Source organism: Paroedura picta, chromosome 2 (genome assembly GCF_049243985.1).
Source record: "Paroedura picta isolate Pp20150507F chromosome 2, Ppicta_v3.0, whole genome shotgun sequence".
NCBI lineage: Eukaryota > Metazoa > Chordata > Lepidosauria > Squamata > Gekkonidae > Paroedura > Paroedura picta.
The window spans coordinates 177,392,137-177,417,726 of record NC_135370.1 but is presented as its reverse complement, the minus strand read 5'-3'; positions in this window follow the sequence as shown (position 1 = coordinate 177,417,726).

Sequence of the window (25,590 nt, the reverse complement as noted above, 5' to 3'; positions counted from 1 at the left end):
ACCTGCTACTGTCTATTTCGAAGAAACAGCTTTTGAAATGTCTCCATCTCCTCCCCTCCCCTGGTGGTTTCGTCTGTAAATTGAAAGCAGGCCTGGGCGTCCCAGATCGGTTCAAGATTTGCCATCCAAGGCGATTGATGGTTTAACAGAGAAGTTTGAAAAATGAAGACAAGATTATCCAGCCTGCTGGTGTATTTTTTTGCTTTGGAGCTGAACTGTGTAATGTTCACTCTTTCGGCACCTTTGACAGGTAGGCCACTGGGATGACGTAAAATACAACTCTATTCTGTTCAAGGGGAAACTTCCATCTTGAGCGTCCTACGGAGGTCTTACTGGGACTCATTGGGAAAGCCACTGCTTGGCACGCAGACGGTCCCAGGTTCAATCCCTGGCATTTCCAGTGAAAGAGAAACAGGAAGTTCTGACTTTATAGACTTATGGTCTTACTAGGGGCCAAACCCATTGCATTCATGAATACAACGGGTACTAGATTTTGGGGCGTGGAAGAAGTCTACGGACGGACTCTCCCTTCCCCAGGACTTGGAAAGGCTGCAGGCAGCTGTTAGGGAATTCACAGACAGGGGCAGCTGTCACTCAGCGGGGATCTGCAGCCGCCGAGCCTCAGAAGAAAGTGGAAGGAGGAGGGGGTGGTCAGGGATGGGGGACGGAAGATGATTGGCCGGCTGCTGGACAGACGGGCAAGCTAGTTGAAAGAAGAGGCACTCAGGGCCGGGACAGTTGCCCTGAGTGGGTGTTAAGCGTGGCGCTTAAGCCATAAGACCAGCTCCTCCTCCTAGCCCTTACCAGAAATGTGTGGAACAGATTATGTAGAAGGTAGTTACATCCGTGAGCATATGAATTTGCTAATCTAGTACAGCAGCCTTTTTCAACCTTTGGCCTATGGAGGTACTGATGAAATATTTTTCAAGCTTCGGGGTACCAGGAAGTGATGTCAGCTGGCCATGCCTCCGTGCCACCACCACCACATCGGAAGTGAGAGGAACCTCAGGCAGCTCGGGTTTAACTGGCCAAAGTCCCTCGCCTTTCCACACCCTAGAATCACAGAGTTGGGAGGGACCTCCAGAGCCAATTTAGATGAGGGTGTTAAAGAATCAGCTAACCAAATGAGGTTAGCTGATTCTTTAACAAAAATTACAACCTTCCCCCCCCCCCCCACAGTGCAGGAGGACTCTCCCCAGCCGCCATTTTGAACACTCCCACGTCACAGTACCATTGAGAGGTCTTCGTGGTACCACATGATCCCTCGGCACCATGGTTGGGAAATCCTGTGGCACAGTGCCCCCTTGCCATTACATCATCATCATCATCATCATCATCATCATCATCATCATATTGTTATTGTTATTGTTATTATTGTTATTATTTTCGATTTATTTCCCACCACTCCCCTGGTCAGCACGTGGCGGATTACAAAACCCCAGAATTCGTGGGGTGAGGGAGCAGCATGTCTGTCTATCCCTTAGATGGCAACCTAAGAGAGGAACTGGGACTTGACAGCCTTCTCTCTGTTTTGCAAGATTATTGTGTGGCTATCCCGAAATCATGAGGCTCCCGTATATTGCATCAGACCCTTGGTCCACCCAGGTCAGTGCTGTCCACTCAGATTGCCAGCAATTCTCTGGGGCTCAGGGCAGAGGTCTTTCCCATCACCTCCTGCCTGGTCCTTTTCAAAGGCCCATTATGCATGGCCGGCAAAACGGCGATTTCGGGTCACATGGAAAACGCGGAGGGGGAAGAAGCGAAGCAAACCACTTATGCTCGGGATAGGACACAACGGCGGCAAAGCCCAGAGTAACCGATTATGCACGCAGCTACTCCGGAGCCACTTCTGATTGCGCCCCAGTCACCCGGATGCTGTGCTTTCTTCCGCGTTTTGCTAACGCGGCTTTTTCGGCGGCATGCACCGAATCTGCAGCCGGTTGCAGCTGGCTCTGTGCTTTAGTCACCGCCATTCCACCCCGAATGTGCGCTATCCCCCCCGTGCATAATGGGCCAAACTGGAGATGCCGGGATTGAATCTGGGACCTGCTGCCATGCCCAGCAGACACTCTGCCACTGAGCCACAGCTCCCCTCCCCCCGGGAAAAATACACAGGGGAGAGTTTTTCATACAAGCATCGCCCCGCAATGTATTCTGGGCTCCACGGCTGCATCAAAAGGGCTTATTGTAGAAAATTAGCCAGGTTTCCTCTGCTGTGGGACAAGAAACTCTTTTTGCTCGTATTTGGAGTTCTTAAAACACTTAGTGATTTTGGCCTCGGTATTCCTGTCCTTGTGCCAATGGGGGGAAGGAGGCAGCCCTCCCGATTAGTTCTGCTTTGAAAACTTCTGGGCAGGCACAATATTATTCATGGACAGGAAAACTTGCTAATTCCCCCCCCCTCCCCTTGCCAAAGCTGTCCCTGGGGATAGTTCGTACTGAAACGGAGACAGCCTTTCATCTCTGTTGCAAAAGTTTTATCCTCAAAGGAAGCAAGTGCCTCTCGAAAACACGAGCTTAATGCGAAATTATGAAATTAAGCCTTATCCTGGAATGTCAAGAATTCCGGGAGCAGGGAGCTCCTCATCGATTCCAGATGGATTGGGTGGGTTTCTAAGGCTGGCCGAGAGCTTAAAAAAGCATAGCTGCCTTCGTAGGGCTGGACCTTCCTGCTGAGAGCCCAAAAATCTGCTCGCCGTCCCCGCATTTGGTTCCCTGCCAGCCAAGGAGCCTTCTGCTCCCCGCACAGAATCAACACGGTGCGCCAACATTCTACACCAGGGGTAGTCAAACTGCGGCCCTCCAGATGTCCATGGACTACAATTCCCAGGAGCCCCTGCCAGCGAATGCTGGCAGGGGCTCCTGGGAATTGTAGTCCATGGACATCTGGAGGGCCGCAGTTTGACTACCCCTGTTCTACACCGATACCGTTCCTTGAACGCTGGTGATGGCCTCGATCCAGACAAGGCCTGAAACACACCGGAAGGCAGACCACGACTGAAAGATCAGAAGAAGGTGGAGAGACGGAGGAGGAGGAGCTGGAAAAAAAATCCGTATGTGTTAGGATGTGTTGCTGGCGACCAAGGCCATGTTAATCCGTGCCATTGCGTTCCCCGTTGCTATGCGTGGGGGAAAGAAAGTAGATGCTGGACTGCTTTGTCCCTCTCCCATCCAAATATTAACCTGGAAGGCCCTGGCTTAGCTTCGGAGAGCTGCTGAGATTGGATTGGATTCCACTGGGCCGCCCAGTTTCAGGGCCAGAGAGCAGGCTGGAGAGCAGAAAAACCCATAATTTTACAGCCGTAGTGATATAAAGGCAGGAGTCTTAGAATCATAGAATCACAGAATCATAGAGTTGGAAGGGGCCATACAGGCCATAGAATCATAGAATCAGTATCATAGAGTTGGAAGGGGCCATACAGGCCATAGAATCATAGAATCATAGGGCCATTTCGCACGGCTTCAAAATAGCACAATGGTTGCTAATTGGAAACGCTACTAATTTGCCATAACCCACGACGTCGTAGACAATCTGCAACAATCCTGCAACCGAAGCGCAAAAAGCGCTTCGTTGTAGCGCTTTCAGGGGAATCCAGAAAAGTGGATTCACCCTCCGGATAGCGATACACTCCTGCAACCAATCTGCAACAGTAGCGCTAAAGACCTGTGCATTACCATTGTTGCTGGTTCTTCAAAGTCCCTCCCCCTGGCTCTCTCCTCCAAACTTCCGGCGAAGCGATCGCCATTTTTTTTTCTCCGAGCGAGCGGGGATAAACGCACCAGCGAGCCTCTTTCTGTTTAGAGGCTTCCCTGGCTTCAGTCCTTCACCTTTAGTCACTAAGCACAAACCACATAAAAGCCCGTTTGCTGAAATAAAGTCCCTTTATTTTTTACACATAAATTCAGCCGAAAATCGGGCCCGTGAGAGGGGGGGGGATTTTTTCTTTATCACTCGAGGCAGCGTGCCAACGATCATACAATCAAACGACAGCTCACATTAGGCAGCTGGATGGGTCTCTCCGTAGCAATGAATCTACCTAGATTCGTTGCTATGGGTCTGTTTTTTTTTTTTAAAAAAACCTTTCTTAAAGGGAAAGGGGCTGTTTGGGAGCATGCTAACGGCTGCCCATTGGCTGCTTGACGGCCAGGGGCGGGACGAGCTTGGCAATAGCGCTTCCTTTCTAGCGATTTCTGCCGAGACCGGAAGCCTGTGGGAAACGCTAAAAAACGCAACTGATTCCACTACAAAGGCAGGTATGCATAACGACGAATTCCACTATTTTAAATGGCGATTTTTCATTCCGCAAACAATTTGCAACAAAGATCCCCATGCGAAAAGGCCCATAGAGTTGGAAGGGGCCATACAGGCTATCTAGTCCAACCCCCTGCTCAAAGCCGGATCAGCCCTAAGGATCCTAAAGCATCCAAGAAAAGTGTATATCCAACCTTTGCTTGAAGACTGCCAGTGACTGCCAGTTAGACCAAAGCTAGGGGGACCTAACTCCAGGAAGCCGCAAAGCTCCTCTCAAATCTGTTACTCACTCCCAGCCTAACCTACCCGAGGCACAGGCGTGAGCATAAATGGTGATGGTGAGGACCACGGACCCTTTGCACGGGTGGCCAAACTGTGGCTCTCCAGATGTCCATAGACTACGATCCCCATGAGCCCCTGCCAGCTGGGGAATTGTAGTCCATGGACGTCTGGAGAGCTACAGTTTGGCCAGCCCTGCACTAGAGGGAGGGCAAGGGGGAAATGTACTAGAAAGGTAGCTAGGAGAAGGATGAAGGAGAGTCGTGATCGGCCAGGCCTTACAATAGCAGAGGTCCCCGATGGGGGACTGGAGAGGCCTAAGAGGCAGCGCAGGTCTGAAATTCACAGGTAGAATCAAGCAGTGCTGTCAAGTTGATTTCGACTTATGGCAGCCATATGAAACAACGGCCTCCAAAATGACCTGACCAACCTTCTTCAGGTCTTGCAAACGGAGAGCCCTAGGTTCCTGGATGGAGTCCATCCATCTCCTGCTGGCCCATCCTCCTTTCCTGCCGCCTTCCACTTATCCTAGCATGATTGTCTTTTCTAGGGACTCTTATCCTCCCACAATATGACCAACATACAATAGCCTCAGTTGGGTCATTTTCGCTTCTAGGGAGAGCTGAGTCTGGATTGGACCTAGTACCCAACAACAAAGGACCTGTCCATCTGCTGCTTGAAGGCCACTGTTGTGGGGGAGCTCACCACCTCCTTAGGCAGCCCATTCCACTGCTGAGCTACTCTGACTGTGACCTCCCACCCCGGTACCTAGCCGGTACTGTTCTACATGTGATTTAAAGCCATTCCTGTAAGTCCTCTCCTCTGCTGCCAACAGGAACTGCTCCCTGCCCTCCTCCAAGTGACCACCTTTCAGATCCTTCAAGAGAGCCATCCTGTCCCCTCTCCACCTCCTCTTCTCCAGGCTGAACATTCCCAAGTCCCTCAGCCTTTCCTTATAAAATCTGGTCCCCTCATTACTCTCCTCTGCACCATTTTGTCTACCTCCTTTTTAAGGTGAGGCCTCCAGAAAAACAGACTCGAACACAGCCCCAATCGAATCACCCCTCCCTCTGCTGTAGCTGGTTTTCAGTCTTTAAAATCACAGTTGAAGATTCATTCATGGTTCTCATGAAAACAGGCAGTTCCTTCCTTAGCAGTCCCCTGTACTTTCTGTGACATCAGAGCAGTTCAGCCAATAGCAATCTGTGATCCCCAAACAGAGGGCCCTTGTCTCAGCGAAGCATCAGTTTGTTGCTGGATGACCCACTGCACTCCCCTGCAAATTTGCATGTCTGTGAGATGTACAGTTCTATCTCTCATGTTTTGCTTCCATCTGTGTTTTTTTTCTTGCATTGAAGATTTCTACGCAGTCCTTCCTTCCTTCCTTCCTTCCTTCCTTCCTTCCTTCCTTCCTTCCTTCCTTCCTTCCTTCCTTCCTTCCTTCCTTCCTTCCTTCCTTCCTCACTCTCTCTCTCCTCTTCTTTCTTTCTTTCTTTCTTTCTTTCTTTCTTTCTTTCTTTCTTTCTTTCTTTCTTTCTTTCTTTCTTTCTTTCTTTCTTTCTTTCTTTCTTTCTTTCTTTCTTTCCCCCAATATAGTCAGCTGGCGGAAGCCAGTTACTAAATTTACACCGAGAGAATCTAATCACCCATTTCATGCCCATGACAAGTGGTTATCACCCCTGTCTTCCTTTTCCCAGGATCTCTTAATTCTCAAGCTGTTAATGCTCAGCTGTCTAGGTCTACAGAGCAAAAAAAAAAAAGGGAGGCTGGGAAACAATCTAAATAGATCACAGATGGCAAAAATAAAATACTTTGAGCAAAAGCGAAGACAGCTGTAAATCAGCCCTTGCTTGTTCTCTGGCCCTCTGGGACCTGATGCATTATCTCCTTGGTGGAAATTTCCCTTCTGTGCTTTCAGCAACAAGCAGGCCCTTCCGTGGCGAACCTCAGCAAAAGCTCAGAAGCCTCTAGAAGCCTGGAATTGTCTCGATGTTACGATATCAAGCTCTTTGGACTAACAATAAGAGCTCTTGGGGACTTGGTCGGTGGCCAGGGGACAGCAGGAATGGCTCCAAGAGGAATCTGGGGGGAAATTAGAAGACGGGGAGGGTTAGTTGTTCTTCACTGCATAGTATTGATGCCCAATGGTGCCTTGGATGTCATGGGACCCTCTGATTTCATTTATATATTTACATTTTGATTTATATCCCGCCACATTCATTGAGCAGCTCATGGTGGGTCACAATCTAAAATCGTCATACGAACCCCCATAAAAGCTTAACAATCTGACACCTCATTAAAACTCCATAACCCCCCCCCCCCACACACACACACACACACACACATACCGGTGTTGACCAAACTTCCATTCCTCAGCTCACAGACCCATTCATACATACCCCCCTGGAGCCTGCGTAAAAGGCTGATGTTCCAGATTACTCAGGGAGGGTGGCTCCAGATCTTACTCGCCCTCGCCAAAGACCTGTTGGAAGAGCTCTGTTTTGCAGGCCCTGCAGAACTGAGACAGTTCCATCAGGGCCCGCAGGTTGCCCAGGAGCACATTCTACCAGATCGGGGCCAGAACTGATAAGGCCCTGGCCTGGATCGTGGCCAGGCACACCTCCTTCAGCCAGGGATCTCCAATGGATTAGCACCTGCCGAACGCAAAGCCCAGCAAGGGGCATAAGAAGGTAGGTAGTCCAGAAGGGTTTGCTTGCACTCATAGAGAGTTGTGTAGTGGTTAAGAACAGTGACCTCTAATCTGCAGGACCCAGTTTGGTTCCCCCCTTCTCCTCCACATGTAGCCTGCTGGGTGTCCTTGGACCAGTCACCGTTCTCTCTGAGCTCTCTCAGCCCTGCCTGCCCCACAGGATGCCTCTTGTGGGGACAGCCAGCATGGCATACTGGTTAAGAGCAGCTGACACAAATTTGGAAAGCCCAGTTTGGTTCCCCCTTCTCCTCCACATGGAGCCGGCTGGTTGACCTTGGCCAGGTCGCCATTCTCTGTGAACTGTCTTAGCCCCAACTGCCTCTTTGTGAAGAGAAGAAAAAAAAGGCAATTGTAAGCTACTTTGAAACTTCTTAAGGTAGACAAAAATGGGGTATAAAACCTCTTCTTCTAATCTGGAAAATGGGGTTTGATTCCCCACTCCTCTACTTGAAACCTGCTCTACTTGGGCCAGTCTCAGTTCTCTCAGAGCTCTCTCAGGCTGGCCTCCCTCACAAGGTGTCTGTTGCAAGGAGAGAAAGGGAAAGGTAATTGAAAGCCATTTTGAGACTCCTTCGGGCAGTGAAAAGTCTTCTCCTTCCACTGCCTCCAGTAGACGTGACAGGGTATCTGCTGGTGCATTAGGCGGATGGTACACCAGCCAGATAGCCAAGTTCTCGGCTGTGCCTCATCCCAACATATGCAAATCCTGGGATCTTTGGTGGTTTAAACTCAGCTTCAAATGTAGCCTTTGAAAGCTGATGCATTAATCTGAGTGGTTGTAATTTGCACCTTTGGTAGGGCTCTTGCTGCTGCACAGCAATTGCTGTCCTCTACAGCAGGGGTAGTCAACCTGTGGTCCTCCAGATGTCCATGGACTACAATTCCCAGGAGCCCCTGCCAGCAAACGCTGGCAGGGGCTCCTGGGAATTGTAGTCCATGGACATCTGGAGGACCACAGGTTGACTACCCCTGCTCTACGGCAGTCTTTCTCTTCCAAGAAACCCTGGAGTCAGGGCCCACCACAGGATATCAAGCAGTGCGGTTCTACATAATTTTAAGAATTACTCTAAAACATTTCAGACATCGTCTCTGTTCAACCGGAGGCCTGTCAGAACAAACAAGCCCAGTTAGGCCGTGTTGAATCGGCAGCTGTTGCCCAAGTGACTTTTGACAAATCTCCACAGCCAATCGCCATCCCTGCTGGACCAAAGCCACACCTGACCTCACCCACTTTCTAAAATGCTTTGGTGGGGGGGGCAGGGCATCCAGGCGCCCAGGGGCATCACGTCGGGGACCCCTGCAATAGACCAATGAATCACTGAGCGAAGTAATTTTTTCCCGTCGGCACCTGTGGCTTTAGATCATACCTGGAGGAATCACCTTCTGAATATTTGCAGCTCAGCCTGCCAGCAGCGATCACAGCAAGCCGGACCCCTCTCGGCACCTGGATTGAATTTAGAGCTCGCTGGAATATGATGTCACTTATTTTTATTATCAGCCCAAGAGAGGTCGAGGCGGGTCACTGGAGGGAGGCTTGCGTTGTTGAGTCCCCACAGGGCCGCCGCTGATGCTTTCGCCATCTGACTTTGCCATCAATTTTCTGGCATGATGTAATCAGAGGCAGGAGCTTCATAAGAAACCGAACAGGGAGCCGCTCGCCTGCGGGCTTAACCGGCTCGGGTTGGTGGAACTACTTTTCTGGAAAACAGGACGGAAAATTGGAGCCGTAGCTCCAGGGAGCGCAGCCAGGAAGGTGGGCGGCTGCTCTTGACGGTGTGGGGTTTGCGAGGGATGGGGCGAAAAGCACGTGAAGGAGAAGGAGAAGGAGAAGAAGAAGAAGAGTTGGTTCTTATTTGCTACTTTTCTCTACCAAAAGGAGTCTCAAAGCGGCTTACAGTCGCCTTCCCTTTCCTCTCCCTACAACAGGCACCCTGTGAGGGAGGGGAGGCTGAGAGAGCCCTGAGATTACTGAAGAAGAAGAAGAGTTGGTTCTTATATGCCGCTTTTCTCTACCCAAAGGAGTCTCAACGCGGCTTACAGTCGCCTTCCCTTTCCTCTCCCCACAACAGACACCCTGTGAGGGAGGTGAGGCTGAGAGAGCCCTGAGATTACTGAAGAAGAAGAGTTGGTTCTTATATGCCGCTTTTCTCTACCCGAAGGAGTCTCAACGCGGCTTACAGTCGCCTTCCCTTTCCTCTCCCCACAACAGACACCCTGTGAGGGAGGTGAGGCTGAGAGAGCCCTGAGATTACTGAAGAAGAAGAAGAGTTGGTTCTTATAAACTGCTTTTCTCTACCCGAAGGAGTCTCAAAGCGGCTTACAGTCGCCTTCCCTTTCCTCTCCCCACAACAGACACCCTGCGAGGGAGGGGAGGCTGAGAGAGCCCTGAGATTACTGAAGAAGAAGAGTTGGTTCTTATATGCCGCTTTTCTTTACCCGAAGGAGTCTCAAAGTGGCTTACATTCGCCTTCCCTTTCCTCTCCCCACAACAGACACCCTGTGAGGTGGGTGAGGCTGAAAGAGCCCTGATATTACTGCTCAGTCAGAACAGCTTCATCAGTGCTGTGGCAATCCCAAGTTCACCCAGCTGGTTGCATGTGGAGGAGGACCGGGGAATCAAACCTGGTTCTCCAGATTAGAAGTCTGCACTCCTAACCACCACACCAAGTGGAGCATTGGCATGTGCAGGATGCGAGTTTCGGGGCTGGACCCCATGGCATCATGCTTAGGAGTGTTATTTTGAGGACTTCCCAGAGGGGGGGGAACTGTCCTGTCATTTTGTGTGCATTTTGTGCCATCAGGTTGCTTCTGATTCATAGCGATTCTATGCATTAATGATCCCCAAAACGTCTTCTCTTCCTGATGTTCAGCCTATTCCTTTAATGGGAGCTCTTATTTTGCCGTCAGGTCACAGGGCAATTCTTGTGGTGACCCCGTGGGGCTGTCAATCCCAGAGCGGAACAGAGGCCGGTTTGCTCTTGCTGGCCTCTGCGTCGCCACCCTAGACTTTCTCGGTGGTCTCACATCCAAATACTGTCCTGGGCCACCAATGTGTAGCTTCCAAGATCCGATGAGATCAGGCCAACCTGGGTTAGCCTCCTGGTCAGCCTTTCTCCAATTTCTAACCATTGAGAAACCCCTGAAATGTTCTTCAGGCTTCAAGAAACCCCAGAAGTGGCACAATTTTGCAGAATATGGTTGGGAAGCAGAGCTGTTTGGACATACTCACCTGGAGTTCCTCCCCTTCCCATGCCCTCCAGGCCCATCATTGGTCATTTTGGGAGGGGGGGGGAGGAGGTCAACATGACCATATATGGTCATATCATCGCATATGTTTAACAAAAGAATTAACTCCCACCCATTCGGGAAACCCAAGAAACCCCAGGGTTTCTGCTCCAGGTCAATGACATGTTATTTGTTCCTTACATGAAAACCTTCTATTTAAGCTTTTTGTCTCATCTCCTGGCTGTCGACAACCCTATGGATTCTCCATTACTATTTCCTGTTCCTTGAATTTCTTCCTAGATCTTTCGCTTAACATACCTCCTTAAGACCTTTGGGGAAAACCTTTCTATTTCCTTGGGGAGGGGGGACGTGGCTCAGTGGTAGAACAATGTCACAGCAGCATAAGCCCAGATGGGATGTCACTCAATCCATGTGATGCTCTAGAGCAGGGGCTCATGGGTATTGTAGTCCATGGACATTTGGAGTTTGACTACTCCTGCTCTAGAGAGTTTTTTTTTGGGGGGGGTGTCTGTGTGTGGGGGGGTGTTTACTAGAGCAGGGTTCGCCAAACTGTGGCTCTCCAGGTAACTACAATTCCCATGAGCCCCTGCCAGCACGTGGCCCCACCTACCCAAGAGCGGTTTAAGGATTTGTGAAGCCTGGAGCACCAGATCCAGTTGCAGGATTTGCTGGGTCCTTGTTGAGTACAATTGTGACAGGGATGGCCAGACGAGGGTTGATGGGGGCCCCCCACACTGGAAAGCAGTGTCACTCTGAGTGTCCTTAAATAGGAAAAGGTGGGGTGGAGAGAGGCTGCAAATCTGATCTACGGGGCTTGGCATCATGCGGGGTCTGTAGCATGTGCTACAAGTTCTTGTTGTTGTTGTTAGGTGTGAAGTCGTGTCCGACCCATTGCGACCCCATGGACAATGATCCTCCAGACCTTTCTGTCTACCATTCCCCGGAGTCCATTTAAGTTTGCACCGGCTGCTTCAGTGACTCCATCCAGCCGCCTCATTCTCTGTCGCCCCCTTCTTCTTTTGCCCTCGATCGCTCCCAGCATTAGGCTCTTCTCCAGGGAGTCCTTCCTTCTCATGAGGTGGCCAAAGTATTTGAGTTTCATCTTCAGGATCTGGCCTTCTAAGGAGCAGTCAGGGCTGATCTCCTCTAGGACTGACTGGTTTGTTCGCCTTTCTTTTGAACTTGTCCATTGGGTTTTCATGGCAAAGATACTGGAGTGGTTTGCCATTTCCTTCTCCAGTGGATCACCTTTTGTCAGAGCTCTCAGCTATGACCTGTCCGTCTTGGGTAGCCCTGCACGGCATAGCTCATAGCTTCACTGAGCTACGCAAGCCCCCTTGCCAAGGCAAGGCAGCGATCCTTGAAGGGGGTACTACAGGTACTATGGGATTAAACTGGCCGTACATCTACCTCCCAGGGCTTCTAGTGTGGGGAGAGGAAGGGCAGGTGATTGTCAGCCACTTTGAGACTCCTTTAGGCAATGAAAAGCAGGGTATAAAAACCAACTCTTCTTCTACCGAAGAAGGAAGACATCTTTCAACCAACGTCATGAGCGTTTGGCCCAGACAGACCAGAGAAGCCTCCTAGATTTCCCATCAACGCCCCCCATACTCTGGGTGCTGAAGTGGCTCCGAGGGGCCTTGCTGGTGGGTTCCCCTCTGCAGCTGGGGCTGTCCATCAAAAGCAGGTGTTAATGCGTTTGTTCTGGCAGCTGCCCCCCCCCTCTTCGGCCTGGCCAAGGAGACCAGCAGCTGCTGGAGCAGAAAGTCACCTGCCACCCCCTTGAACCTTCACAGAATCGGCCTCTCTTTCAGATGGCTCTGCAGCCTCGGTTTAAAAATCTCCAAAGATGGAGAACCCACCATCTCCTGAGGAAGCCTGTTACACTGAGAAACCGCTCTGTCAGGAACTTCTTCCGGAGGTTTAGACGGAATTTAGTTTCATAGAATCATAGAGTTGGAAGGGACCTCCTTGGCCATCTAGTCCAACCCCTGTACTGTGCAGGATACTCACAACTCACACATACTCACAATCGCTCATCCACTGTCACCTGCCACCCCCTTGAACCTTCATGGAATCATAGAATCATAGGATCATAGAGTTGGAAGGGGCCATGCAGGCCATCTAGTCCTACCCCCTGTTCAACGCAAGATCAGCCCAGAGCATCCTAAAGCATACAAGAAAAACTACTATGACTTTGAAAACTTTTTCCCTGATATCTAGCCTATATCTTCACAGAATCAGCCTCTCCATCAGAAGGCTCTCCAGCCTCTGCTTAAAAATCTCCAAAGATGGAGAACCCACCACCTCCCGAGGAAGCCTGTTCCACTGAGAAACCGCTCTAACTGTCAGGAATTTCTTCCAGAAGGTTTAGACAGAATTTAGAATCATGGCAGCCTATTAAATACTTTTAAATCAGTGGGTGCTATGTCCATTGAAACCCGAGCTCTCCTCAGAAGTGAATATAACCAAACTAAGTTTGCTCAGATTTCGGTCATATCCTGAGAGGATATTCTGTCCGATGGCGCCATTTCTGGGGGTTCTCAGCCTGAAGAATGTTTCAGGGGCTTCTTGATGGTAAAAAAAAGTTGATAAAGTCTGATCTAACTGTTGTTTGCAGTCATTCTGTGGGTTGCAGAGGCAAGCAGGGAGGAAGTATGCTCCAAAGAACAGGAAGTCTCTTATTGAGCCAATCAGCACACAGGAGGAAATTCTTTGAAAACCATCAGGAAGTTCCTGATCTAAATATGCTAATTACATTCATCCTCCGATGCCCCCTGCAGGAGATTTTTCATATTACGTACAATCAGGTATATACTACACATGCTGCATATTCAAACAGACTGATCAGGAAAGAGGCTAGCAAAATCCACAGCCAAATTCCTCCTTGCATGTTGATGTAAGCCCCAAAACCTTTTTTTGTTCAGGAACCATTTCAGATTTTAAAGATAAAGTGGATTTTCCATCAGTGTTCATGTCCAGAAACAGTGACTCATTTCAGGTTATGATTACGAGTCACTCAGAACACAAACACACAGCAAAATAAAATATATTCCCTCATAGCACAAGAGGAAAGAGAGTAACTTCTTATCTCCGTCTTTCCCCACTTTGCAGTTAACAGCCAGCTGCCTATTTTAATAAACTAGAGGAAACTCAAAGAAAATAGCACATATTTCAAAAGCTCCCTCTCTTTGACTTGTTGCCTGTATCACCAAAATAGTCCAGAAGGAACACCATGTTCAATGATACATTTGAATTTTTATCCAATCCGATCTTAAGGACATGTACCAAGCATCCTAAAAAGCAGAGACATCACCCTGACAACGAAAGTGCGTCTAGTCAAGGCTATGGTCTTCCCAGTTGCAATGTATGGCTGCGAAAGTTGGACCATAAGGAAGGCCGAGCGTCAAAGAATTGAGGCTTTTGAACTCTGGTGCTGGAGAAGACTCTTGTGAGTCCCTTGGTCTGCAAGGCGAACAAACTGGTCAGTCCTAGAGGAGATCAGCCCTGACTGCTCTTTAGAAGGCCAGATCCTGAAGATGAAGCTCAAAGGCTTTGGCCACCTCATGAGAAGGAAGGACTCCCTGGAGAAGAGCCTAATGTTGGGAGCGATCAAGGGCAAAAGAAGAAGGGGACGATAGAGAATGAGGTGGCTGGATGGAGTCACTGAAGCAGTCGGTGCAAACCTAAATGGACTTCGAGGAGTGGTAGAGGACAGGAAGGCCTGGAGGGGTTGCGATGGGTCAGACACGACTTCGCAACTAACAGCAAAACCAAGTCCACTCTGTTACTTTGAGCTCTTCATGAATTTTTGGGTCCACAATATTTGTTTTCGAGTTTGCACAAACCTCTAAAGGGTATTTCCACTGTATCTCCATAGAATCATAGAGTTCGAAGGGACCTCCAGGGTCATCTGCAGAATGCAGGAAATTCACAACCACCTGCCCACCCACAGTGACCTCAGTTTCATGCCCCCCTCCCCCCCCACACACACACCCCAGAATCTCTGGCCAGTCTGGTCTGGAGGAAATTCCCCTCCCAATCTCAAACTGGCAGTTGGCATTTCCCTGGGCATGCAAGAACAGGTCACATGAGCCAAGCAATGACGCAGTCCCTTCTGCCCCACCAACTCACAATCTTCCTAGGTTCACAGAATTCTTCATTTTAAGGTTCCTTGGAGGCACTGCTGCATTTGACATGCAGCTGATAAAGTAAGATGTAGACTTTTTAATATATATAGTGTGCCTCACTTGATAAGAACCTCGTGTAGATGACGGTGACCATATCCCCCAAAACTCACTTTCTAGAAAACTCCCTGGCTTTGGAGAAATAACTCTCCCACACCCCCAGAAGATATCTGGGCAGCTCTGACGTTGTTAACCTGCCACTGACAATCACTCAGAGACACGGGAGTGTAAACGGAGTAATTATTTGGCGATTTACTGCAGCGGATTTACGACGGTGGCCAATCTCCGGGTGCTGAAAGGCTTAGGCCTCTCGGTGAATAAGAATAGCATCTGCAGTTAAGGCCAGGCAGGGATAAAGTTACAAGGGCAAACCGGCCTTCTTGCACAATCCGGTCACCTGCTAGGATTAAGGCAGAAAATGTCCTCTCCTGTCCTGGGGGGATGGCGCTGAACAACCCCAGGGGCATTCTGGAAGTCTTATGTTTCCCCTTTGACATGTTTGGAATGGTTTGAGACAGGACAGGTGACATTTTCGTTAATTGTGGCCTCTTCCTTCCCACGGCCAGCTCCGTTCCTCCTTCACTGTCAAAAACAGAAGGCTTTTTACGTTGGCTTGGCGCCGGTGTGGATACAGGGTCACTGGAAGTCACGATTGCTAATAATGAAGTGGCTTAAACATGCCTCCCACTCCCCGATGCGGATCACAAAAACATCACAATAAGGCCACCCACCAACCAGGGGCAATGGCTCTGCATTCTTTGGGGACTCCCACCAGGGTGCTTTCACACATAGAGTCGTAGAGGTGGAAGGGACCTCCAGGGTCATCTAGTCCAACCCCCTGCAGAAGGCAGGAAATTCACAACTAATGCCCACCCACATTGACCCCAATTCCCAGTCTGGCCTGGAAGACATTCGCCTTTTGATGCCAAAGTGGCGATCAGCATTTCCCCGGGCATGCAAGAAAGGGCCACAAGAGCCGAGCACTGACACAATCTCCCCTGCCCACCCACTCACAATCTGCCTAAATTCACGGAATCAGCATTTCTGTCCGATAGCTCTCTAGCCTCTCCTTCAAAACTTCCAAGGAAGGAGAACCCACCATCTCCCGAGGAAGCCTGTGCCACTGAGGAACCTTTGTAACTGTCAGGAACTTCTTCCGGATAATAAATAACAAATCATGTCGTTTCAATCCACCCCAGGGACCATTTGCAAGTGGATTCTGCCATTACATGCAGCAAACGCCACCTGCACAGTGTAGCAGAAAGAGGATGCATAGGGCATTACACAGCTGGTGTGAGTTTAAAATCCAGGATTGTTCGATTAACCCAGAAGAGAGGAAAGGAGTGAACGTCATCCAGGAGGCTGGAATTCTGAGAGCATCTGATGGAAAATGGAGAAAGGAAGGGAACATCAGCCTACTTCAGCACATGGGAACTCAGAGAGAATCATGGCAGGTGAGACTATGGAGGGGGGGGACCTCCCTAATTGTCCTTGGCTTCACCAATTCCTCACCATCATTCCCCACCGCTTGTTATCTCGGTGTATCGTTTATATAGCCCATCAACACAGGCAAAAATTTGCAGTGTTCCTTTTTCCCTTGGTAGTATTCCTTCCTTCCATTTTATTTCTTGGAATAGGCAATGTCTGGTGTACAATGTTAAGAAGAGAAGAAGACCCTGAAGGGGGCAGCAAGAAGACTGTTAGATAGGCCAGAGAGTTCAGAACCTTAATTCCCTTTTAAGCGTGCTTTTTGTCTGCCCCTAGATTGCTACTCTCTGGGTAACTTCCTCCTTGTCCTCGGAAGCTTCTGTCTCACTCTCCTCGGTAGCCATGTTTAGAGCAGACCCTATGCTATCTCTCTTAGGACTATCACAGTTGGCCTTCCATAAATAATCCTTTTGCCTCCTTTAACCTAAAATATAGCGTGTGCATATCAAGGACTTATCCGCCCTGCTAACTTTGTTTTTTGGTCTCTTGTACTGTTATTGTTATTAAGAGCCTCTTGTGGTGCAGAGTGGTAAGGCAGCAGACATGCAGTCTGAAAGCTCTGCCCATGAGTTTGGGAGTTCGATCCCAGCAGCCGGCTCAAGGTTGACTCAGCCTTCCATCCTTCCGAGGTCAGTAAAATGAGTACCCAGCTTGCTGGGGGGTAAACAGTAATGACTGGGGAAGGCACTGGCAAACCACCCCGTATTGAGTCTGCCATGAAAACGCTGGAGGGCGTCACCCCAAGGGTCAGACATGACCCGGTGCTTGCACAGGGGATACCTTTAGCTTTACCTTACTGTAATTGTTTGATTTCACTGAGCAACGAAGATCTGGAAGGGAACTGGTGGGTCATCCAGTCCAACCCCCTGCACTATGTAGGCAATTGGCAGCAGCCTCACTGTCGCTCCCCAAGTGACCCCTACTCTATGCCCATGTTTTATATCTTCGTGGTTAAAAATGTCCAAGTTGCTGCCTGACAGTTAAAAATGTATCTCAATGCAGAGTTGGCAATCTTAGAGGGCTTAGGGAGGCATGGAGAATCACAGCCACCCCCTGGTGGGCTTCCATCCAGAGTTTTAGGAGAAAAGTGTCCCCATGAATCCATCTTACACAGTCGATCTCTGAAGGTTGGAACTTTTTCCGGAAATTTAGCCAAAAATTCTTTTGAAATAATTTCAACCAATTGGTTCTGGTTCAGCCCTCTGGGGCAATAGAAAACAACTCTGCTCTAGAACAGAAAACAACCTGTAGCTCTCCAGGGTCTCAGTTAGGTCCCTTTCATTTCACTTTCTTCTGGATCCTTGAAACAGGAGATGTCCACAAACCTTTTGCTCTTCTGTTGAGTAACAGCCCGTTCAAGTGGTGAAGGAAAACATACAAACATAGGAGAAGCCATGTTGGATCAGGCCAATGGCCCATCTGGTCTAACACTCTAGGTCAGGGGTAGTCAACCTGTGGTCCTCCAGATGTCCATGGACTACAATTCCTATGAGCCCCCGCCAGCGTTTGCTGGCAAGGGCTCATGGGAATTGTAGTCCATGGACATCTGGAGGACCACAGGTTGACTACCCCTGCTCTAGGTCATGAAATTGTTCAAGCCCAGGTGTTATCAGGAAGTCCACCAGTGGGGCTAGAACTTCAGACGCCTGGCACTGCAGTCCCCGAGCACCATGAAGACAGAGTATCACTGCCTCAGACATAAGAATGTAAGAGAAGCCATGTTGGATAGGCCAATGGCTCATCCAGTCTAACACTTTGTGTCACACACTGGCCAAAACTGAGGTGCCATCAGGAGCAGGGTCAGAACTCCAGAAGCCCTCCCCTCCCATGTTTGCTCCCCGAGCACCACGAAGACAGACCATCACTGCCTCAGAGATCAGAACATAAGAGAAGCCATGTTGGATGAGGCCTATGGCCCGTCCAGTCCAATACTCTGTGTCACACGGTGGACAAAACCCAGGGGCCCTCAGGAGGTCCACCAGTGAGTGGAAAGGTGCCTGCTGGTCACAGTGCTGCTAGTTGGCCAACCTCAAATGGAAAATTTTCTCCCTCCCTTCTCAGAAAAGGGGGACGACCCTGAGTCTGTCGTATGACTGAGTTCGCCATCAACAGGAAATAGAACACAGGGGACAGGCCTGCCTCTGGCGCGGGGGAGACCATGACCTCATCGGCCTCGTCCGCCTTGGCGCTCCAGGAGGCATCCCTGCCCCTTGTGGAATCGGCAGGCTGTTTTCTGCAGCACCTCCCGACACCTGCTAAACCCAGATTCCCTGCATAGCTGTGCCCTCTGCTGCCACGGACCTTCGGGGAGGAGATATTTATAGGTTTTGCAAGCGACCTCCTTGTTGACTGCCCTTCTCCAGATGCAAAGAGACGTTGGTCTCCTTTTTTCCTTTCGCCAAGCAGACCAAGGTCTTGTTTGACTCTTTAAAGCTGTGCCAATCGGAAGGACTTATTCTGTGGAATGATTAAAGCATTGCTTTAGGATGCTTTGGGCTGATCCTACGTGGAGCAGGGGGTTGGACTAGATGGCCTGTGTGGCCCCTTCCAACTCTATGATTCTGTGATTCTATGATTAGGATGGGGTGCCATCCTCCTGGTGGGACCTGTGTATCCCCTGGAATTATAGCTCATCTTCAGATGAAAGAGATCAATTCCCCAGAGAAAATGGCTGCTTTGGACATTGTACCCCAATGAGTCATCCCCCCCCTCTGCAATCCTGCCCAATCCCAACTCCACCCCCAAAAGTCTCCAGGTATTTCCCAACCTGGAGCTGGCAACCCTAATTAGGATCATCTACCGTTTTTTAATCAATATCAAGAGCAAGACGTATGAGGAAAGGTTGGGGGAGCTTGGTCTGTTTAGCCTGGAGAGGAGATGACTGAGAGGGGATCTGATAACCATCTTCAAGTATTTAAAAGGGTGCCATATGGAGGATGGAGCAGAATTGTTCTCTCTTGCCCCAGAAATTCTGTCTAAACCTCCGGAAGAAGTTCGTGACAGTTAGAGCAGTTTCTCAGTGGGACAGGCTTCCTCAGGAGGTTCTCCATCTTTGGAGATTTTTAAGCAGAGGCTGGAGAGCCATCTGACGGAGAGGCTGATTCTGTGATGGTTCAAGGGGGTGGCAGGTGACAGTGGATGAGCGAGAGGGTTGGGAGTGTCCTGCATAGTGCAGGGGGTTGGACTAGATGACCCAGGAGGTCCCTTCCAACTCTATGATTTGATGATTCTATGGAACGTCTGTGCTTGCCATTCTCCAGGTGGCAACTGAAGATCTCCCACTATTTCAGTTGCTATCCAGATAATCAAGAGCCGTTCTCCTGGAGCAAATGGCTGCTTTAGAATTCACAACCTTGTCCCTTTTCCAAAAGAGAACGTGCTACTGGTAGCAGCATTAAAATACGAGACAGTGTCCTACCTCACTTGGTGAGTGTCATTATATAGAGCAGTGATCCCCAACCTTTTTATCACCGGGGACCACTCAACGCTTGACAATTTTACTGAGGCCCGGTGAGGGGGGGGGGGTAGTTTACTCCTCTACTCTCAACCACTGCCCTAACGCTCTCTGATCGCTATGGTCATGTTTAAACATCCCTTCAAAATAAGAGACAGACACGCCACAACAATGAACATCAGGAACATTTTATTTTCATGGACATTTTAACTCCTGACAATGACAAATCAATGGGAACCCTGAGCTTGTTTCTCTGCAACGAGATAGTCCCCTCTGGGAGTGATGGGAGACAAGGACACCCGAAATGTGTTGTAAAGGGCCGGGGGGGGGGTGAAGTAAAGGGCAGGGGGGGGAGGGGAGAAGGCGTCCTTCGGGGCCTACCTCCAATTGTCGAAGGACCACATGTGGTCCGCAACCCACAGGTTGGGGATTGCTAATATAGAGTATTGAAGATTAAGTGTTTAGCTGACTACTTTGAAAATTGCCTGTCAACTGATTTTGCATGCAAGGAATTCCTAAGACCCCCTGGAGATTGTCCAGCACACCCCACCCGTTCTCCCTTGGAAAAGCGGAAGGGACGAGACAGAATGTTTTGCTTAGAAGATTCAGTGTGGGCTTCGTTCTCTGGCATGCAAACAGAAATAGAACGTCACGTGTTTTTGGAATGGGTGACACGTTTCAGGGTTAAATTCCTTAATGACTGTTTACATCAGGATAACATTGAAACTACTAGAAAATTTGAAACTCCTAGGAAGTACCTTGGAGCATCATCTTTTCCTCAGTGATCAGGGATTGGGGCCATGACGTAAGAGGAACACCAGAGTCCAGATTGGTGTAGTGGTTAAACGCAGCGGCTTCTCATCTGGCAAGCCGGGTTTGATCCCCCGCTCCTCCATGTGTAGCCAGCCGGTGGCCTTGAGCTAGTCACAGAGTTGTTCTCGCACCACAGTTCTCTCTGCCCCACCTACCTCACAAGGTGTCTGTTAAGGGGAGAGGAAGGGAAAGGAATTTTAAGCCGCTTAGAGTCTCCAGGCAGTGAAAAGAAGTGGGGTATAAAAACCAAGGCCATTTCCACACTTCTGCAAAAATAACATTACTACAGCTGAATGGCAAAATGCTAAATTTTATTGCGCCTGCTGGCCCCCCTTACCTTTTCAGTGTCTCGCTTTTGTCTGTCGCCTTTTTGCGCTTCTCACCCTCCACATCCGCTGCTGGAAATGGCGGAAGAGAGCAACGGCGCCTTATACGCATCATGCTTCCGCCTGTCAATCAATCCAGGCGACCAATCCCCTTGCTCCCTGTTTTAAAGCTCCCGCAATGCCCACCAGTTTTTTCCTAAATTCATAAACGCCTATGCATAGAATCATAGATGCATAGTGCTTTTTGAACGTCACCCCTTATGGGATCTTGTGATTCTTTAAAAAATTAATCTTGTTCTTGATTTTTTTTTGAGTGGGAGAAAACTTTAGAGAGGTACGCTTTGTGTTACAACTTTGAAAAAAATTATTTTACTTCTGGCAGTGCCTGCGTGCTTGTCCGCCTACTTGTTGCTCCGGGATGAGCCATTTAAAAAAAGAAATTCCCATCCCCCAGAAACAAGTGAGAGGGAGGTGGGTGTCAGGGCGTCCTTTTGTCTGTCCTGAGTCCACAATCCCTCAGTTTCATGGGGTGCCCTCAAATTCTAGTCTTTTGGGAGTAGGAGTGAACTGTTTGTCAATGCAGACTGGAGGTCAACGGTCATACCAGGAAATCTGCAGCCCTGACCTGGAGGTTAGCAACTCGAGAAGAGAGGGATGATATTTTTGCAGGCCTGGGTGATTGAGAAACCTGTGGAACATTCTCCAGGCTTCGAGAAACCACAGAAGTGGCGCAACCATGCAGAATGCGGTTGAGAGGCATAGCTGTGAACAGGCCTACCCTGGGACCCTCCCCTTCTCACCCCCTCCAGGCCCATCACTGGCCATTTTGGGAAGGACGGGTGGGTTGACATGGTCATGTTGCTAGGTGCGAAGTTGTGTCCGACCCATCACAACCCCATGGACAATGATCCTCCAGGCCTTCCTGTCCTCTACCATTCCCCGGAGTCCATTTAGATGGTCATAAAGGTAAAGGTAAAGGTATCCCCTGTGCAAGCACCGAGTCATGTCTGACCCTTGGGGTGACGCCCTCCAGCGTTTTCATGGCAGACTCAATACGGGGTGGTTTGCCAGTGCCTTCCCCAGTCATTACCGTTTACCCCCCAGCAAGCTGGGTACTCATTTTACCGACCTCGGAAGGATGGAAGGCTGAGTCCACCTTGAGCCGGCTGCTGGGATCAAACTCCCAACCTCATGGGCAAAGCTTTCAGACAGCTGCCTTATCACTCTGTGCCACAAGAGGCTCTTTAGATGGTCATATCGCCCAATAAATGTTTCACAATTAAAAAAAAATATATAACGAAACGCCAGGGTTTCACAAAACCTTGGTTGAGAAAGCCTACGCGATAGATAGATTCCGGTGGGTAGCCATGTCGGTCTGAAGCCACAGAACAGAAGTCTGGTGGCACCTCCAAGTCCTGGAATAAACCTTGAATAAAAATTGTTGGTCTTCGAGTTGCCAGCGGACTCGAATTTTGTGCTCTAGATAGCGTTGTCCACCACAGGACTGGTTTGCATTCCCCAACTCTTCCTGGACACAGCTGGTTCTGTTAGGCTTCCTCCCTTCCAAAGTCTTTGCAGGTTGCTTTGCGTTGTTTCATTTATCTCTGCCTTTCCAGAATCATGGGGCAGGCAGCTGTTCCGTGACCCCGTCCTGCCCCAGGGCCGGGAGAAGGTGAACCGGTTTAGACCGTGCCTGTTGTCCACCTATAAACTGCCTCGGGGACAGCAAGGTGAGAGAGACTACTGCACGGGGCTCTCCTCAACTCCCTTTTTGGACAGTCAGACACCCCTTGGGCTACCTGCACGTTGTGGATGAACGGTTTCTCCCGTTCGATTCAGATCGAATCTTGCTTGAGCTCTCCCGGAAATCTAAAATGGTCCAACTGAGACTTCACAGGGAGGGATCAAAATGTGGAATTCGCTGCCAGAAGATGTGGTGGTGGCCACAGGAATAAATAGATTGAAAAGGGGGTCAGGGAGATTCATGGAAGGTGCATCTATCCGTGGCTACTAGCCCTGGTAGCTGAGGGGGAAACTCCACATTCAGAAGAGCTAAGCTTCACAATGCCAGAGCCAAGAGGCAACATCGGTGCCCTTGGACTCAAATTTGGTTTGCACATCTTTATAGAATAAATTTAAAAAACCCTTGGTTTGCACATTGCTGGCCAATTGTACAGTCCCTGATTGCCTGGGACAAAAAGACATCTTGGCTCTTTTGGAGAGGCTTAATGGAATATTCGCTGCAGATGCTTGAGGCCAATCCTGCATTGAGCAGGGGGCTGGACTAGATGGCCTGGATGGCCCCTTCCCACTCTAGGATTCTGGGAGTCTAGTTCAGCAGGGGAAGGGGCTGCCTAAGGAGGTGGGGAGCTCCCCCTCACTGGCCGTCTTCAAGCAGCGGCTGGACAGATCCTTCTCCCGGATGCTTGAGGCTGATCCTGCCCTGAGCAGGGGGCTGGACTAGATGGCCTGGATGGCCCCTTCCCACTCTAGGATTCTGGGAGTCTAGTTCAGCAGTGGAAGGGGCTGCCTAAGGAGGTGGGGAGCTCCCCCTGACTGGCCGTCTTCAAGCAGGGGCTGGACAGATCCTTCTCCTCGATGCTTGAGGCTGATCCTGCCCTGAGCAGGGGGCTGGACTAGATGGCCTGGATGGCCCCTTCCCACTCTAGGATGATATGATTCCATGACCTCCTCACTCCGTTTACCTTGAGCCACCCCATCCCACATGTTCAATGGGGTGCATATTGTAGTAAATGGTCAGTGTAGGGGCACTTATTTATTCAATTTATTTTTCAGGGCAGCCGGGAGCGCCGAAGATCGTCTTGCAGCCAGGGAGGGGACGTTCAGGGGCGCTTTGCTGTTGACCTTCTCTGCTTCACGACCCCGGGTGTTCCTCGGAGGGACTACCACACAATCCCTTGGAGGTCTCCCACCCCAATACTAGCCAGGGTTGGCCCTGCTGAGCTTCCGAGAGCTGGTGGTGTTGGGCTTGCCTGGGCGACCTGGGTCAGGGTGTGAAGACAACAGAGAATAAAAACGGGGAGCAGAATAGTTTTGCTCCAAACGGGGAGCAGGGTCATAGGGGAGCAGAGAGAGTTACGATTATGTCAGACCCCAGAGGCAGGTCAACGTGGCAAGGGAGATCTTTTTCCACGAAGGCTTTTGGGTCGGCCACAGCTTGGGGTCCATAGATCATCCATTCGTCACGCATGTCAGCAAGGGGATCAGCCGCAGGAAAGGTCAAAGGGAGAGGACTGTGGTCAGCTGTTCTTCAGGGGAGGGGGGGTATCTTGAGGGCAAGCAGGCGTTGCAGGAGTTCGAATTACACCCAGCTGTGCATTTTCAGGAACTCTCCATCTAGGACCTCCCGCCCCCCTCCCTAGAAAGGCCTGAACTTTTAAAACCGGGGCATTTGCACCTTTCTGAGCATTCAAACTCATTGCATACAATTATTACAACGGCCTTGTAAAGTAGGGCTAATATTGTCCTCTCTGTAGTGCCAATCTGGATCACAGCTCAGACGTTCCCTCTATCTCTTTCTCTGCCACTGTGTTGCATTTGCTCATAATAGGGTTGCCAACCTCCAGTCGGTGTCTGGAGAGCGCTTGGGATTACAATTGGTCTCCAGGCAATAGAGAGCACCTGAAGAACAGGGCTGATTTGGAGGAATTTTTTATGCCCTGCTTTTTGCTACCCAAAGGAGTCTCAAAGTTCGCCTTCCCTTCCTCTTCCCACAACAGACACCCTGTGAGGTAGGCAGGGCTGAGAGTTCTGAGATAACTGTTCTCTGAAAACAGCGGTATTAGGACTGTGCGTAGCCCAAGGTCACCCAGCAAGCAGAGGAACGGGGAGTCATACCTGGCTTGCCAGATTAGAAGTTGTCACTCTGAACCACTGTGCCACACTGGCCATAGGCCTGACCTGGGGGTGGCAAGTGACAGTGGAGGAGTGATAGGGTTGTGAGTGTCCTGCACAGTGCAGGGGGTTGGACTAGATGACCCAGGAGGTCCCTTCCAACTCTATGATTCTAGGATTCTAAATTCCGTCTAAGCACCAGGAAGAAGACCTGGGAGGTACAAAATATTTCTCAGCCTCTGCAAGTGCAGAAAAACCACTCAAATATTTCAGACTCCGATGCTGGAAGGCTGGTGTGGAGAGGGGAACACTTACAGACCTGGACCGGAGTCATTCCCGGCACCAACTACGCTCCGAATAGAATCACCGGTGAGCCGATTTCCGCTTTGAGTGTTTTCTCCCCCCCACCCCCCAGAGCCTGGCAATACATCACGGTAATAATGGCCTCCAAAGCATTGACGTAATGCACAACACACCCACGTCGTATTTCCCATTGATTTCCCATTTGATCCATTATCTTTCACACTGGGGTATACAAAAGTGGCAGCTGCCGGAAAACCTCTTCACATCTCGGCTGATGGATGGTCCCGAAGACCCTGTTCCGACAGGAGCTCTCCTCCTCTCTCTGTCTGTCTATCCTGAGTATTGGTGTGTCTTGAAATCATACCAAGGCTGTAGAAGCAAGTGGTGGTTCGGAGGACAAGCGTTCCAAACCGGTATGGGGAAAACTAAAGTCTTCTAACTTTTGCATCCTTGGAAGCCATCCGGCCATATGGGATTCATCTAGGAGAAGGATCTGTCCAGCTGCTGCTTATATCATCATGGAACCATAGAGTTGGAAGGGGCCAGACAGGACATCGAGTCCAATCTCCTGCTCAGTGCAGGATCAGCCTCAAGCATCTAGGAGAAGGATCTGTCCAGCTGCTGCTTATATCATCATGGAACCATAGAGTTGGAAGGGGCCAGACAGGCCATCGAGT